General features: G+C 50.4%; 1 pseudogene; it reads left to right on the forward strand.

Moving 5' to 3' along the window:
• Nucleotides 1-535: 535 nt before the first annotated feature.
• LOC138390384 (voltage-dependent anion-selective channel protein 2 pseudogene) lies at nt 536-3,186 on the forward strand (annotated as a pseudogene).
• Nucleotides 3,187-10,350: the final 7,164 nt, after the last annotated feature.

Below are 10,350 nucleotides of genomic sequence, written 5' to 3' on the forward strand. Positions count from 1 at the left end.
CCAGACTGTTCACTAAGATAAATTTCTTCAGGCCTCCCTCTGGATCTGCGTCCCCTACCCTGTCCCTTCTAACTGTGCCCACCCCCACTTCCGTGCTGAGGAAAAGGCTGCCTCCTTGGGGTATGGGGGGCAAGTCCAGCCATGCTGGCTTACCTGGTGGTCTTCCTTAGGGATCGTGGCTTCGAGGAGGTGGAGTCCTCCTGTCTGTACAGGGCAGGGCCCATAGCTGGGCCAGAGGAGAAAGGAGCAGGGACGGGGCAGTTGCAAGCACCACAGTCTGGATTCCACAGGGCTGAGCCATGTGCTGCCAGGGCTGACGTCCCCGTTCTAGACTAGTCTGCCGCTGGGCCTCTGGGGGTCTCCAGCTCGAGGCCTCTGGTCTCCCCTGGGACCTGCTGGCTTCCAGAGCTGCTGACGTAGGAGTCCTTCAACATGCAGGCTGCCTGATCCCTGCCAGCGTGAGCCGGGTGCAGTGAGGACCAGTCATCTGACTGCCCAGAGCCCGGCTCAGCAAGCCAAGGCCCGGGCAGCCAGGATGGAAGGGGCTGCGCTCAGAAAGGCTGCCCAGTGGGGCGGGAACGTGGGTCAAAGCTCGCTAGCCCCGCTGCTCACCTCTCAGAGAACAAGCTCCCTCCAGAGAAACTTGCACTGTGGCTCCGAGACTAAATTCAAAGCCATGGACGGAACGGATTATGTAACCAAAGGCAACTGTTCCTCTTGGCCTCACTCCAGAGCTTCATTATTAGAAACGGCTAAGACCATTTACTGAGTTATTACTACATTCCAGACACTCTGCTAAGCACGTTATGTACATATCGGAGTCAATCCAAGTTGATCACACCTACATTTTAAGAATGATTTTCCCCATTTTATTGATGTGTCAGTTAACACACAGTGGGGTCAGGTAACCATCAGGATCACCGTCTACACAGGGGAGCCCAAGTCTGACTGGCCCATCCAATCCTCCAAAGTAACAAAGCAATTGTGCCACCGCACAATGGGGGGAGCCCACTGTGGCCGCCGGCCACCAATCCCCCCGCCCTCCCTCTTCTAGGGGACCCCTCCAGGGCTTGGCTCTCTGCAGGGTCACGTGCAGAGTAAGCGCTGCCAGCACAAGGTCTTCACTGTACTCCCAGAGAACCTACCCGTGAGGGACCTCAGTGCAGTTCTCAGACTCCCAGGATCCTCCATGTGCGTGTCTGCATTCACGGCTACAGTCCAGTACGTGGTGATTCTCACCATATCTCTCAGAGGCCAAAATAGATAAAATTACGCTGTGTGATCTGTATGCCTTGGCAGATTCTTAATTTCCCTGTGCATGTCTCCTCACCTACAAAATGCTGATGATACTAGTACCTACTACTTCACAGGGTTGTCGTGAGGATTAGATTAGTGAACACACGCAAAGGACTTAGTGCCAAACTCAGTAAGTGTTGGTTATTATTAGCAGCTGTATTGCCATTTTGTTATTCTTACTAAGGCAGGAAAGTATGCAAAGAATTCTGTCACGAAGGTAAAATGTTTGAAGTGCTTGTGTTCAAAGGGCGCATCTTTGGGTATGCGAGAAGCAAGCTGGCCCGGAGACACCAGCGGCTCAGCTGCAGGACGGTCAGCAGCGCAGCACCAGAAGGCCGTGGGAGATAAGAGATAAAAGGCCAGGAGTCTTCCAGTCAGCTGGGCTTTCTTAAGTTGCCAAAATAGATCCCCTATTTAGCAATGCTCCCTTTTCCAGGGTCTTATGGAGATTTGTAGTAAGAAAAACAGCGTTGATATTATGATCATTTTTCCAGTGGTTTCCCCACCGCCCTTGCTCCACTTCCCAAAGACAGGGCTCTGGCCTCCGGGAAATCAGCCCCAGCAGCCTCCACTGGGAATCCACTGAGTCCCATCACCGCAGGTCCCAGCCTTGGGGAGGAGGTGGCTGGAGACCTGGGTCTCCTGGTGGCTCCACCAAAGCAGACCCCAACCACAGGCTGAAGGGTTGTGCTCGCTAGATTTTATTTCTTTCGTGACCACAGCCTGCCTATTCGAACACTGCAGGAATACAGATTTGTTTTTATTGATGAGGTGGTTTAGTTCAAAAGAAATCTTGGTCTTCTGGTTGAAAACCAGAGAGAAACAGTAACATTAGAGGATTAGCCCAGAGGTCCAACATGTGAATAATGAAAATCCAGAAAGGGAAAAGGAAGAAAAGATTTTTAAAGAAATAATAAAGGAAAAATTTCCCATAACGGAAGGATATAACTTTCAGATTAAAATCACCCATGGAGTGCCCAGCACAGTGAATGTAAACAGATGCCCAAATACACATACAGACACACATGCACACACACACACACATGCACACACAAAGACAGATGCACACTCATACAGACACACACAGACCAAGGCACTTTATCAGGAAGTTCAGAATACCAGAAGTAACGAGAAGACCCTAAAAGGGCTGGGGCTAGGGGGATAAGGTTATGCACACAGGACAAAGAGTCAGGGTGGCATCAGACTTGTCCTGGGACCTTGGAGACCAAATATAAATGGTGTGAGTATGGTCTGATTTTCACAGAAAAATGGAACACCAATAACATCGTGGGAACAGAAATCACAATTGAAGACCAGATTTGTCACAGTTTGAAACTGACCTAAGATACTGCCTTCTCACCGAACACAGGAAAGAAAAGTGGTGAAATCAAGTCCCCTTACCAGAAGGCGTGCATAAACCTTGGTTGTGATGCTGACTTTGATTTTTCCAGACCTGCAACCTGCTGTCTTTGGTCATGAGGGCTGGCTTGCTGGCACCAGGCGACTGTTGACAGTGCCAGATCACAGCTGACAAGGGATAAACTTGCATTGGGCTACAGGACTAGAGACTTACAGCTGCACACTAATTGTCAATGATGGGAAAGAATTTGGAAGATCAATTTATCAGAAAGTATATGAAGATCCTGATACTTCAGTAAACCTTGTTTGGACATCAGAGACCTACTGTACCCATTGGGCATTCAAGCGAAATATCAGTTGCATCTCACTGCTGCCATTTCTACAAAAGTCAATGACTCTAGTTTAATTGGAGCGGGCTACACTCAGACCCTGAGGCCTTGTGTGAAGCCTACACTGTCTGCATTGGTGGATGGGAAGAGGGTTGATTCTAAAGGCCACAAACTTGGGCTTGCCCTGGAGTTGGAGGCTTAATCACTGAAAGAAACTTCTGGGAATGGATCACAAAAGATTTGGCCTTTCCATTGTGACCAGCAAGCTACCTCCCCCACTTCCCTCTCCCCCAAAAAAGGTGATCAAAACAAAGGAGAATCTAAAAAGAGCTGTATTTTAAATATTTAGACTTTACTTGTCAGCTGGTTTCTAGTTGAATTGTTGAATTCTATCTAGTTACCAATGCTATAGTCAAGCAATCATCTATATATTATTTAAATGTATTTAACTGTTAAATGTACTAACCACCAATAATGAAATAGATCTTTGTGGAAACTGCAATTGTATGAATGTTTGTTTTTACGTTCCTTTAAACAGTGAATATTGCCATTAAATGTGATGGATCAGTGGACATTTTAAGATTAAAAAGGTTAAAAAACTTTAGTTAAATTCAGCCATTATTAGAATTACTTTTGGTATTCCAGAACGTGACAAATTATGAATAAATCTGAAGTATATATAACTAATGGCTCCCAGTATTCTCCAGCTAGGACCAAATCTCCCTGGTATCTAGCTAATACTTTATTTTGGGGGTGAGCATTTTGCTCTTTACCTAATCTGTTCCATGAAGTCTTCTGTGTCCCCAGAATAATTCCATGAGCTTTTTTTCCAACCACCCCCCCCACCCCTCTATGAGCTTTTTAAGTCTACAAGAAAATAAGAGGATACATGCTTTAAAAGAGCAGCCCCAACCTTTTTGGCACTAGGGATCAGTTTCACGGAAGACAATTTTCCACGGACTGGGGGCGGTGGTGGTGGGAGGAGGCGGAGCTCAGGTGGTGATGTGAGCGATGGGGAGTGGCTGTAAATAGGGATGGAGCTTCGCTTGCTTGCCCGCCGCTCACCTCCTGCTCTGTGGCTGGTTCCTAACAGGCTATGGACTGGTACTGGTATTCGGCCCAGGAGGGGTTGGAGAACACAGTTGTTAAGGGCTGATGTCTCCTCCGGTGATCTGCTGTCCAGGCCATGGAGAGCAGCATGACTTGATAGCAGCAGGGCTTCCAACAGCAGAGAGGACAAGTGGGGAACGCAGGCCCCTATATACCTGCAAGGGAACGATGCCATGCCACCAAGAGTGAGCTGTCCTCAGTTTATGAATCCCACGGCTAGCAGTGCACAGGGAAGAGGCGGAGCGTGTCTTACCCAAACAGTGAGGTCTTTGCTGGGAAGTCTCTCGGCAGATGTAAAAATTGATAGGCAAGATCCTGGATAAAGAGCAGCACGATTTTGGGATCTGAACCCAGGGAGGGCCAAGAGGTCAAGGTCAAGGAAGAGTCATGGTGATAGTAACTGTGGGTCCCCTAGTGGAGGCTGAGATGGGGCCCCTGGGAGCTCAAGCACAGAGCTGGGCAGCGGGGCAGGTGTGGACTGGAACCAGGAGGACCTGGTTACCTAGGAGAGCGTCAGGAACCGGCACTTCTACATTGTCCTATGTTTATAACTCTCATTCTTTCTAGATTGATTTTCCTTTTGCTTTCCTTTAAAATCTAGTAATATGTCTTGTTGAAGCATCCAGCTTGTCTCAGCCAGCTCCAGAGAACCAAGGCGTTGGCGGTGCCCATGTAGGGCAGCACACAAAGGAGGGGCAGCTTCCCGGGGCAGCAGAGGGACCAGGCCACTAAAGTCAGGACTCCAGAGGGAAGAACTGCGTGGCCACCCACCCTTCCTGCTGGAAGCTTCCCCCTCCAGAGTGAAACCTCCAAGACTGGGGATTTATTAGTGGAAGTGAAAAATCTCTGACCACTACCCACCGAGCAGAGCTCCATTCTTGGACTCAGTTTTGTTCTGCAAAACACAAATCCCCTTGATGTTTATCACCACTCAGGCACAATGATTTTTTTTCAAAATCTGAAGTAAAAATGCACTGTACTAACAATAGTGAACTAAAAACACAAAACAGAACTGTCTCTCTGCACCCTGATCTAATAGGCTAAAAGAAAGACAGAAAAATTTGTCTCTCTTATTAAATCCATGTGAGTAACCTCTTAAAATTGCAAACTAATCCTAAGTGTAGACATCTAGCTTACTGATCTGATGTTTCTGGTTGCCTTTCTTTCTGTTAAGATCTATGATGTGGCCGGGCGCAGTGGCTCACGCCTGTAATCCTAGCACTCTTGGGGGGCTGAGGGCAGAGGATCGCTTGAGCTCAGGAGTTTGAGACCAGCCTGAGCAAGAGTGAGACCCTGTCTCTACTAAAAATAGAAAAATAACCTGGGCGTGGTGGCACACGCCTGTAGTCCCAGCTACTCGGGAGGCTGAGGCAGGAGGATCGCTTGAGCCCAGGAGTTTGAGGTTGCTGTGAGCTATGATGATACCACTGCACTCTAGCCTGGGGTGACAGAATGAGACTCTGTCTGAAAGAAAAAAGATCTATGATGTGTATTCAAATGTTCTCTGTCCCTGGGATGTTACCGTCCGAGGCTGGGCACCCGTGTTCCAGCTCCTAAGGGCTCTCTGGTTGACCCTAACCCTGTTCTCGTCATGGGCCTCCTCCCTAACCTTATGGCTGTGGTTTTCAAACTCAGGGCACCTGAGAACTATGTGGGTATGATTCCCTGGCCCTAGCCCATACTTACTATTAATAAATCAGAATCTGGGGTTGGGATCCTGGGAATCTGCATTTTTAACTAGCACCCCAGGTGATTTTAGTCAGGCATTCTGAGGACTAAAGTAAAGGTCACTACTTTACTGATGAACCGCCTTGTTTAAACACACACACACACACACACACACACACACGGGCTGTCATTTGTTAACCATCTCCTTAGCACCAGGGTCCTCACTGACTTCACCTCCTCTAATCCTTATGCTAACCATGGCAGGTAAGCATCCCCATTTTTATAGCCCAGGAAACAGAAAAGTAACTTGCCAAAGGTCACAGAGTTAGGAAATGGCAGAGCAAAGTCCATCTGACCTCCCAGCACCACTCAGGTCTCACTCTCACTGCCTGTTTCCTCTGGCAAGGAAAAGAGGGAAGCCCGGGAGGAAGCGAGCGGAGTGGGCTGGCTGCACGTGGCGTCACGCGCTTCCCTCTCTCCCTCCCGGGCCAGCGGGGCTGTCCCTTCCATGCTGTTCTTATTTAGGCCAAGTATTCTTCAGATACCTTCCTTCACGGCTCGAGCCTTCTCATTCTTGGCAGAGAGGTGCCTTTCTCGTTACAGCCCCTCCTTCATCTTGTCCCTTGCAAACGTGAACAGCCTGTAGAGTCACACTGATTTTGTCAGGGCCCTCCCTATCCCCGTTTAGACTCATTAGGGTGAGCCTGAATGGATAGTTTTCAGTTTGGAGCCTCCACGCCGCACGGGCCTTTGGTATGCCTGGTCATCATTTCTCCAGCCCTCGGACAACCTGCGTGCCAGCCAAACGCAGAGGCTGAGCCCCTGGGCCAGGGAGGTCTGAGCCAGGAGGGGCAGACTGTGTGGACGTGCCCACCCTGGGGGTCCAGTTGGCTGCTGCGCTTTCAAGCAGTCCTAGGGCCCCTGAGAGAAGTGCTAAAGGGCTCTGCAGTCTGTGTGAGCACCCGGGATGCCAGCACAAAGCGCCCGCCTTGGCCTTGGGGGAGCACCTTGGGACGTGGGGCACTGCCAGCAGGAAGGGTACACTGACTGAACAATTTTAAATTCCCAAGCAAATTGTCCTGAGTTCCTGGAAAGGAGCTGTAAGGAGTGGACCCACCCTGCCTAGTAGGTGTTGCAATATGTGGGAGCTCTATGAAGGACCGAGGGAGGGAGTCCGCCCTTGCTGGAAACACAGAAGAAAGGGGACCGTGATGGGGAGAGGAGCTTCCCCCGCTAGGTGAGGGGTATGGCGGAAGGTGGGCCCAGATGATCATCTGGGGCCAGAGTGCAGTGACGCCCATGTGGCTGGACCCTCAAGACTTCAGAGTTGCGGTGACAGCGACTCATGCCAGCAGGTGCAACCAGCCCCTGTGGACGCGGAGCGGAGGAGCCAGCCAGGAAACAGGGCTGGAGTCTGTATTCCACCTCACTGAGGAACATGGTGGGGCTGGGGATGGGGGTGACACAAAAACCAGGGGGAGGGTCTTGCTGTGGAGCGGCCTGTCACCTAGACCAGCAGCTGGCAAACTGTAGCCAAATCCATCCTGCTGCCTGTTTGCGAACACTTTGAAAGTAAGAATGAATGAATTTTACATGGTTGGGGGAAAGAATAATATGATATGTGAAAGTTATATGAAATTCAAATTTCAGTGTCCATAATTTTTATTGGAACACAGCCATGTCCATTTATTTATGTGTTATCTATGGCTGCTTTCATGATATACCAAGAGGGTGGCATAGATGTGACAGAGACCATATGGCCCATAAAGCCTAAACTAGTGACCATTTGGACCTCTACAGCAAAAGGTAGCTGAGCCTTGATCTAGGAAAACCCTCATAATGTCCTCAATACGTTATTTATCTAATTGGTTTCCACGGTGGGGGGTCCAGAAACTCCCGCGAGCTGACCCCATCCCTCATGGCTCTGCAGCATCTCTGCCCCCACCCTGCCCCACAGGTCCTGGGCTCCTGACCCCATCTGAAGTCACCACATGCCCTTGGGCTGGGAGAGGCTCTTGTCTCCCAGGGAAACACAGTCACTGGAGAATATGAGTGTGTCCCAGGTCCCAGGAACGCAGGCCCCGGTGGGGGCCCGTGGGGCAGGCTCCAGGGCTCCGGCGGTGGAGGAACATCTGAAACAGCAGCTTTGGACAGAGGACTCGCCCCTGCCATGCAGAGTCCTCTTTGTTTATCATCACCATTATTAGAAATGTGCACATCCCAGCAAAACCAGCGGGTCACACAGTTACAAAAGCGCCTGCCACACTGGAGCAGGAGGGTTCTGGGCTTTTTCAACATGTAGATTCTAATTCCTGGGACAGGGAAGTTGTTCAGTGAAAGAACAAAATGACTTCATTGTACAGTGAGTTCACTGTAGTCCTCCGGAACAGTATCTTTTATTCTCTGCTTACCCCCAGCACAGGGGTGGGGGAAGTTGATGTGAAGTTCTGGGGAATTCCATTGAGTTGGCAGTACCTCGGGAGTGAGGCTAATTGGTTGTTTAGTGGGAATTATGATGATATTGCAACCCACAGGCCACCGGGCAACGGGGCGGGCTGCCAGGGCAAGAGCACTGGCTGGCACCCCAGGCTCTCAGCCCGGCAGCTGGGCATGGCACACACCATCTTGGCACCGGGTGTGAAACCGTCAGCCCAGGCAGCTGTGAAGGCCGTGGCATGTTGCTCAACCTTTCTGGGTCTTGGTTCCTCGTCTGCTAGGTGGTGGAGGGGGTGGGGGGGTGGGGGTGGAGCAGGAAGAGAGACTACCACCCTTACCTGGCATCCGCGATAGTACAGGTGCTACCCTTAACTGGCCTTCTCAGGTCTCAATAAGTTGTAGCTAGGGTTATTGTTTACTTCTGATGTCCCATAGAGCCAAAGAACCTGTGGCACACATCTTAGTGCTTTTAATACACACTTAGGAATTGCCCTTAACTCCGTCAGCAGACTGTAAACTCCTGGAGGGCAAAGGATACCGAGTAATAGATACTGTCTATGGGCCCCTGACACTGGGCTTGGAGCTTTATGTAAAACACCTTGTTTCTCTAATGCCTAGCAACCCCAAAGTCAGCACGTGATGGTACCACAAGGACAGCTGGGCTTGTGGATCATGAGGGAGCAGAGGGGCACGCTGGGCTGGACCCTCCAGCTCTTCTCACTGTCTCACTGCCCCACTTCCTCTCTCTGAATGGGTCCCCTCACCTTGGAGTCTTTGCACCCAGCAGGGCACCCAGCTGGCGCGCAGACAGGGGACTGGAAGCATGACTCATGGGGCCTCAGAGCCGAGAACCCAGCAATGAGCCTCTGATACAGCGTTTCCTGACAGGGGCTGTGCCCCATTCAGCAGCATGCAAAATTCAAAAGGCAAAGTCAAAGAAAGAGTCATTTTCAGTCATATCTACAGTAGGATGGAAAATAAGCCTGCTGAAAAGCTGCCTCTGCTGCCAGAGCTGGAGGGAGAGGGGATGCCTCTCCTGCCGTCCAGGTCAGATCATATGAAGGCCAAGGAAACTGATCCCTCATGTTGGGGGAAGGGGATGAAGGGCACGGGGACAATACAGTACACGGAGCCGACCGGAGAGCAGGGAAAACCACAGAGGAACGTTTTGCGTAGGAACCTGAGATGGGGGTGGCGAGGCAGCCACAGCCGCCCGGGCGCTCCTTCTCCAGCCTCTGCTTACCTGAGCCAATGTAAAGACTCTTTTCATAAAAATCTGTGCTAGCTGTAGTGTTTATTTAAGGATAAGATGACCCAACTCCCACTATATTTAGTGCATGAAAATCCACAGGTGTTTGACTCCAGGAACTGCTTGGGGTTTTGCTATTAGCTTTCTGGAGTCCCCTCCCTTCTCGGTTTCATTGTTCCAGAGCCACAGGTGAGCCGGTTTCCTGACTTCTGCAAAAGCCCTCGGGCACTCGCCTACCCTCCTCGCCAGCCTGCAGGTAGTTTAAATACCCCTATATTATATGGCTTCTTGGTTAAGAGGGGGAGGAAAAGGATGCTGTTTCAATTTCAACTCTAATTTAAAACTTTCTGGCAACCACAGTAGCCACCCTATTTTAACTTATTTGGCTCAATTTTTTAGCTACTCAGTTGCTTTGGCCTTTTCCCCCTTCCTCTACAAAGGCTCCTGTTGGAAGGCAGCACAGTTGCTCTCCTGTGCCTCCTCCACATGTCACCCTGTAAAATACAGGATGAAGACAAAATAGCACACTGTAGAGGGACTGACAGCTTGAGCCCGGGGGTCAGCCCACAGCCAGGTGTTGGCTGTGCCAGCTGTATGACGTCTTGGTTTCCTCATCTGTAAATATAGTGTCCTATCTCAGAGCCATTGGGAGATTCAATGCTAATGCCTAGCACGGGACCTGGTGCTGGGTGAGCATGGTGAGCTTTCCCAAACCTGCCAGCGAGCCGACAGTAGTCCCCCCACGCCTGGGCCACAAAGGGAGGGTTGTCTGAGAAAAGCCGCTGGTCTGTCCAAGGAATTCCTTTCCTGGATAAGTGGAAACGGATCTATTACCAGGCAACTCAACACTTCTTAGGCCCCTGAGAGGCGGCTGACAGGACAATTAACATTTGCAGGGTAATT

The sequence above is a fragment of the Eulemur rufifrons genome, chromosome 8, assembly GCF_041146395.1.
Source record: "Eulemur rufifrons isolate Redbay chromosome 8, OSU_ERuf_1, whole genome shotgun sequence".
NCBI classification, from domain to species: Eukaryota; Metazoa; Chordata; class Mammalia; order Primates; family Lemuridae; genus Eulemur; species Eulemur rufifrons.